The sequence below is a fragment of the Etheostoma spectabile genome, chromosome 1 (genome assembly GCF_008692095.1).
Source record: "Etheostoma spectabile isolate EspeVRDwgs_2016 chromosome 1, UIUC_Espe_1.0, whole genome shotgun sequence".
NCBI classification, from domain to species: domain Eukaryota; kingdom Metazoa; phylum Chordata; class Actinopteri; order Perciformes; family Percidae; genus Etheostoma; species Etheostoma spectabile.
The window spans coordinates 27,079,416-27,087,584 of record NC_045733.1 but is presented as its reverse complement, the minus strand read 5'-3'; positions in this window follow the sequence as shown (position 1 = coordinate 27,087,584).

Here is an 8,169-nt window from a genome sequence, read left to right as displayed (position 1 = left end):
CCCCCCCCCAAAAGGGCAAGTCTATGGCCAACGACAAATTAATTTAAAGTAGGCCTTTAAGTGATCCCTTCCCTTATAGTCCCTTATTGTAGTCAAAGATATTTGACTACAACAAATTTCAGCTGGCTGGAGGAATAATGCCATGTATTTAAATACATGGCATTATTCCTCCAGCCAGCTGAAATTTCATGTCAGTGTTTGATTGACAGTATGTGGCATGCTGCCAGAGTGCTGGTGTTACTTCATAGGTCCTGAATTAGTGCAAAACGTTGGGGGTGCCAACATGAAACCAAATAGTATGAAAATCTCTCCATTTTGATTTCTGAATTTTCCCCTTAAAGGAGAACACAGAAAGTGCCTAAAAGAGCCAATGTGGATGCCATAACAGACACAACAATTGTTTATTTTATTTTATCTCCAGTTGAACTTGAATTAAATATGGAAAGGAATCATGTTTAAAACCAGACCAAGTTCCTAAAGGAGACAATGACACCTAGTAATTGTTGAGCTTCATAGGACACTATAGGCCTACAGTCTGGAGCCTCCCTGCCTTGCAGAGCTGTTATGCTCTGTTAAATCAGCACATATTGTACCGGCTGATGAATGACAGATGTTTTATTCATAGAGGAAAGATAGTGTGCATTCTTTGAAGCACATTCCAGGTTTTATGAAGAGGGTAAAGGATGGGGCAGAAGGTTTGAAAGGAATGAAAATTGACTGAATCCACAATTTCAGTCATTCCTACCTTCAGATGAAGAGGTGATTCTGACACTCTGTTGATGTTTGAGTCTCCTATCTAAGCAAACCCATCCCCAACGAATTACCTCCTGATCTGTGTCAAGGAACGCCAGCACCATAGTTTACCTTTTACATACCAGTAAGCGCTGATACTCTCATGGAGAAAGCTTAAATTACAAGGACAACCTTTTAAGTGTGGAATTCAAGGGTCTGAGGAATAGTGCCTGGCAGTTGCCCTGCCTGCAACCCAATGAGAGAGCGTGGTAGAAGTGTTTTTTTCGTCGTTACTCTTATACACATTTTTAGGTAACTAAATACAACGCTAAGAAAAAAACATTTTGTGGATCTTCAAAATCACTGATTATCCATGAAATATGTAGCATCATTGGATACATGTTTTAAGGGGTGTCGGACCAGAGGGTGGGGACTGAGTAGGGCCCAAAAAGATGCTAGAAGGAAAATCTGTGGATGCCGGCAGGGGCCCATGAACAATTCTAAAGAGCCCAGATTTGTGTGCTATGCCACTGCACGTCTCTGTCCATCTGCTGAATGTATCCAATATTCACTTTCCTTTTAGCTCAGCTTTTGGTCTCCCCCTACTCCAGAGGGAACCATCTCTTTAGCTGTGAAATGCTCCACAGTGTTTACCAGCTTCTTTGCTAACTTTGTCTGTCTGTTGTTAAGTGCTAGGCAGGTAGCATACAGTGGGTTTATCTGACAATTATGCTGATAAGAGCAGTGAGAGTGAACCAAAACAAAGGTTGTGGGCCATAAAACCAAGTTGAAAGGTGCTAAAAATTACTCTACAGCACTGAGGGGAAGTGCAGATTTGGGTGATAAGTCTCTGTGCGATCATCAACAAAAGAAACCTCTTTCACAGTACGCACAGCAATGTTATCTGTTGTTGAAAGCAAAGTATTGATTAATGCAGTTTGCTGTGATTACAGCATCTTGCAAATCATTTTGATGGCATACGTTTTTTTTACAATTTCCCCTGGATAGTAGGTGTTGTGGAGTGTTTGACACAACCATCCAATGGCACTAAAGTAAAACATTTTTAAATCCTTAAATTAAGTGACAAGTTTCCATGGAGGATCAAATGCCATTCGATCAAGTATACCTTTCCACTTGCATTATTATCATTTAGCAAACCTTGTCTACAGAGAATGATTTAAGACAAGAATAACAGGTAAACAAGCTTAAATTCATAGAGTGCCTTTGTTACAAGCAAACAGTGGTAAGGATGGTAAATGGCAGTGTCCCTCGGAGCTCTGTGTCTCGGGCCAGAGGAGAGGAAGGGCAGGCTGGCCTGCTTCAACCCCAGAGAGGCCGTGTGATCCATCTGCTTCATTCCAGCTGCGGAGCTGCCCACACGTTGGAAGTCCATGGATTAAAAGGAGATCAGTTACACCAAACGGGGCTAACAAATGGCAGATGTTGTGAATTTCATTATCCTCTGTCACAACAGCGAGGCTAAAGGGACCCAGAGACTGTTTCCACATGAAAGCGGCATCCCAGCAGAACCATGGGAAACCGCTTCCCACTCTGCGGACTGCATGGAACTCGGATGTTGGGTCTCTCCACATATACACACCATAAATACAAACAGATATAAAGGCAGTCTTTGAACGGTTTATCTGTCTTGCACATGGGTCGACTGAATTGGCATTGGAGACAAACATGTGCTTCGGGTGCTACTGAGCCAGAGCACTATGGGTATTATGTTATTTAAGGTGCTAGAACAATTCAGTTTGTGCTGCTCTAATAACAGTATTTCTGACTTCATGAGGTTTACTTTGTACATCACTTGTACATGTCTTGTATCTACACCATCTCTTATCTTCTTTCTTTACTTGCACTTGATAAACTGTATTAAAAATAAACTTTGCACTCAGTTCCACATGAATATTTGTAACATCGTTTGTCTGTTTTTTTTTTAGCTTTGACATTTGCTCTGTTTCTCACACAATTTGACTTTGATTTTAAAGTTCTATCCGTGTAAGTCACATTGGGTAATTACATCAAACTTAAAGCCTGTGACTAATGCAAATTAATAACTTCTCTCCTTATGGATAGATATAAGCATGTGGCATGAAGTTTGCTCATAGAAGTGTATTCCTTTCACTAGAAGTTGTCAGAGCGCTGTTCAGATATGACAGATGAAATGTTTGGGGTCATTACAACTGTCAACACAGAACAGTTTTGAAGATGTAACCAGCCATCACAAGTAAGTCAGACCGAAACATCAAAGAGGAGAAGCCAATCATTCTGCTTCAGTGTTTTTCTCCCGCTTGCCAGTTTGTCATAGCATCATCTTTTAGCATCAATCACTCATCACCGTCAAAGCGTTATGTGTATGGTGACTCTATTTTTATCTGCAACCAAAACACTCCGATTTTTTGTGCCTGGCTTTTGATTATCAATTTTTACATCTCCCAACTGTTCCAATCCTGTGGTCCACTGACCTGAGAAGTAAAATATGTCACTGTGATCATTATAAACATGTAACTGTGATAAAGGAGGGCAGTGCTTACTGAATGGAAATGCCTTCCAACTCAGACCTTGACACCAATCCACGCACGCTCCACTGAACCCATCCACACACCGTGTACTGTGTACGGCACCATGTAAACTTAAGAAGACCTCCAGAGACCTGCTAGCTGTCCAGATTCCACCATCATTTTGTGTCAGGCTTGTGGAGCAAACTGATACTGTTGCCAAGGCCATTACCTTTTTCACCCAGAAAATAACAATTGTTTGACTTTTTTTTTAAAATAATAAAACTACACTGTGTTTTAAGCTAAATGTTTGGCATAGTTGGCATAGTTGGGGGACGTCACCCCATTTTTAAAAAGGACATATGTTGTCACTGTCAGGCATCAGTGTTACCTAGCAGGAGATACGAGCATGCAGTGCACTGAGATATGTCACCAAAAAGCAAAGAACTGATTAGTCCAAATGAAGGGAGGTGGCTCCTTTCTGGGCCATAAATAAATGTGGCAAAGTGTGACAAAGAATCAAGTTGCTCTGATTCATACTGTGGCTGTCAGCAAGAGCCGGACCTGACGGGCACATCTAAGCCACCAAAAACACAAGGAACTGGTGGCATTTCCAAGAAAAAGCACAATCTTCATCCTTCCGCCATCATCACTAACTTTACCCCATACTCAGCGCTGACCATTTAGTCTGAATTGAGTTACATACAATGGGGGAGCTTTGAAAATAACTTTTTCGTGTTGCTGTTTTTCAGGGAACACAAAAAGACTGACGAGAACATTTTACACCTTTACACCGATTCAGTGTTAATGACGGTATACATGTTTTTTAAGCATTCATCAACATTTGAAAGAGATATTTCTCTCTGAAAACTTTCTTGTCGGGCAAACCTTGAGCTGTTGGTGGCTGGTTGATCTGCAGCCTTCTTCAGCAGCCTGCAACAGACAATTAAACTGTCAGTCTCCAAAGCTCATGAACAATCAAATCCTTCCCACTGGTTAGGCATGAAACAGACCCACATGACAGTGATTTCCAGGGCCTTGGAAAAGTGGGAGGAAACCAGAGATGACTGTGAGGGGACGACAATAATTGTCTCATTTAGAGCCCACAGGTAAGAGTAATTGCGTAGGACCATTATTCTATCCTGACTGTGTGTGTGTGTGTGTGTGTGTGTGTGTTTGTATACTGTTGAGGCCAGTCTTTTAGGCAGGTCCCAGCAGCAGATTACAAAGGTGTGGCTTTCACGCGCCATCCAAATGTGACACATAAAAGACAAAAAGTGTGGATCAACAGAGGGTGTCTCAGCTCCATTCCGCTACTTTGCCATCAATCTGACAGATGGCATGGGCCTGTCTGAGGCCCTGGCAATGAGGAGTGCAGTGGCTTCAAAGGCCCTCTGTAATCTGCAGAAACATCACAGGCTGGGAGAAAGTGACTGTCTCCCAGACGCCCGACCTACTAAGAGGGCGAGCGATGTGCTAATGAAAGGCAGATAAAGGGATTGCAGGCACAGACAGTGCCTCGTGGAAAAAAAGAGATACAGAAACATCAGCTATGCTCGCCTTTTTTCTTTGCCTTTCTTTTTCTTTTAAAGAATCTACAGATAAATGGTCTCGTCAGTCTTTTTGTGTTGCCTGAAAAACAGCAACACACAGATAAAGAGTTATTTTCAAAGCTCTCCTCCCCCATTGAGTGTGACTCAATTCAGACTAAATGGTCAGCGCTGAGTATGGGGTAAAGTTATTGATGATGGAGAAAGGATGAAGATTGTGCTTTTTGTTGGAAATGCCACCAGTTCCTTGTGTTTTTGGTGGCTTAGATGTGCCCGTCAGGTCTGGCTCTTGCCGACAACCACAGTATGAATCAGAGCAACTTGATTCTTTGTCACACTTTGCCACATTTATTTATGGTCCAGAAACGAGCCACATCCATTCATTTGGACTAATCAGTTCTTTGCTTTTTGGTGACATAACGGTGCACTGCATGTTCATATCTCCTTCTGGGTAACACTGATGCCCTACAGCACCAATACCAAATGCACAACATGTCCTTTTTACGCTGAGGTGACGTCAAGCTGTGCAACCCCCAACTATGCCGAACATTTAGGTCAAAACACATTGTAGTTTTATTATTAAAAAAAGTCAAACAATTGTTATCCTCTGGGTGAAAAACGTTTTGGCCTTAGTAACTGTAGCTCCACAAGCTTGACGTGATTAGATGGGGAATCTGGACAGCTAGCAGGTCCCTGGAGGCTTTCACAAGTTCACTTGGAGCAGTACACAGAGACAGTACACGGTGTGTGGACAGGTTCATTGGTGCGTGTATGGATCAGTCAGAGTCTGCAGACCCTCACTCAGCTCCAGAGCTGGGGGATTTGTTAGCTGCTCTCAGAGTAACCAGGCCACTTTCCATTTCAACACATTTGCCAGTCGTTTCTGACAAGCCACTGAACTGTGTAGGCCTGTCAAAGCTGCTAATGGCTCTTTTTTTCAGGAAACACTCACAGCCCTGTGTCATGCATCGTTTTTGACATGTAAAATCATAGAGATGTGTAGCAAAGTAAAGAGAAATAAAGTTCTAACAACCAGGCTAACTAGGCTAAATTACGGAAATGCAAAGCCTAAAGTGATAACTTAGGAACCCAATTTTACTCCTATTAATCAAATACTACATGAACTGTGGCTTAAGTGCTATTATTAGTACAATACTACAATACGTGTGTGTGGGGGTCCACCGACTTTGTATTTATCTCTCCAACCATACAGGACTTTTTCTTGGTGATATATCTGTTGCAATTAAGGGATTCTAACTCTGATATGGATTAAGCTTGCCTGCCACGGCTGAATCCTCTTAAAGTGAAATGCTTCTGATGTCACTGCTTCTTTTATTTGAGTGGCAGGAAACATCCATTTGTTTGTGCTTCTATTTTGGAGAGCGTTATTTCTTATATTTATAGCATCTGTAGGAATTGCTGATGTTGTAATTCAATGCTGATTCAAAAAAGGTCAACGGAAATATTCAAAATCTGAAGAAAAAAATAAGGAAAAAAATGTAGTCCTTGTTTGAGTGCCACCATGTGGTTGACATTTTTGGTTTTTAGTCCAATGTCTCAGCAACTGAATTGCTGTGAAATGGATACAGATATTTATGTCCACTTCAGGATGATTTGTGATGACTTCCCTTGACTTTTCATCTAGGCCCATCATCAGGTCAACATTTTATTTGGCCTAATAGCTGCAAAACTAATTGCTTTCCCATCAGCTGTACTTTGTATTTAGTGCTAACTGGGGGTGGTGATGGCACAGGGGCTATGACACATACCTTTGTTGTGGGAGACCTGGGTTTGATTCCCTATGTGATACATCAACCAATGTGTCCCTAAGCAAGGAATTTAACCCCTAGTTGCTCCAGACGCGTGCGATCTCTGACATTTAAGTCAGAGATCACCAGTCACTTTGGATAAAAACATCAGCTAATGGACATGTAATGTAATGTAATTAGAAAATGTTAGCATGCTAACACACTAAAATTGTACTTTATGTTAATTCTCAATTAGTTTCCCATTGCCAGACCTTCCTCCACAGCGCTGCGAAAGAGGGTCTGGCTAGTCCACACAGCATTCTGGGATGGGAGAAAAACATGCTCTTGTTTATTGGCTTGTCTTTAAACCAATCACAATCGTCTTAGGTGGTGCTAAGCGCCGAACAGAGCCACGGTGCCAACCCAAAATAGCCTCAAGAAGGACCTTGTTTTGGTAGAACATGTGTACGTTCAAAAGTTGTTTTAGTCGTGCAACAGAAAACTCAGATTGGACAGATAGTCTAGCTAGCTGTCTGGATTTACCCTGCAGAGATCTGAGGAGCAGTTAAACATAGTCCTCATGAGTCGACCAGAGTATAACATGCCAACACAAAGAAAGCGGAAGGAAACAGACATCCAGCAGAATTTCCGGCGTCACCTGAACAATCCCGGAAATGAAACGTTGTCGATGTAGACTCATTCTTGATCAACACCTAAACAGTATTTTGTTCACCATGGTTTCCAGCCTCATTTGCTCAAAGCAAAGATATTAGAAATGAATCCCAAATTGAGAGCCACACCTTATAGTAAACATCCTCATCAGCGTTTAGTACAATTACTTTTTAATTAACAGTGTAAGTCGTTATTATGTCAAAAAACTGAAAAATAGCCACCTTAAAATGATGTGATTCAAAATATAAAAGAAAAGAGTAATAAAGCATAACTTTAAAGTCATCTAGCACCATAAGAATGAGTAAAACTTGTAGATCGCCACCACTGCCTGAACACTCTGCAGATGAGGGACGTGTCCATAAAGCTCTGGTTTTGAGGTAGGATAGCATAAAATGTCTGGGAGTCAGCTGCTTTTACTTTTGGCTCTGCCAGATTCCTCTCCTCCCCACGCCCCGGCTGGGCATACAGAAGTCCTTCAAGGGTTGTATAATTAGCTGGAGTTTAATTAAAAGCCAATTTGAAAAAAGGCAGACAAAAAGGCAAATTAAAGAGACTTGTAAAATGGAAAATGAAATGCTTAACAAGCTCAGTATCACTATTCAGAGACCTAGTTTGCATGGCGAACCTTTACAGCCAGCATGTTAACAATTTTGCGGTTTGAGTGTTACTGTTAACTGTAAAGTTGAGATTCTATAATTTAAACATAACATAACAACATTTGACAGCATTTCAACATCTCACTGCATCATACTGATTTTAAGCGCTATGCAGGCTGTGTGTCACACCTTAAAGGTGCAGTAGGTAAGACTTATAAAGAAATATTTTTATGATATATTTGCTGAATATGTTCGAGTAGTACTACATGAGGCATGTGTTTAAAAATAAAAAAAAATCCAGTTCCTCTAGGCACCACCTACGGCATGTAGTGCGATTCGCAAAAATCCTTGCACCAATCATGGCCGG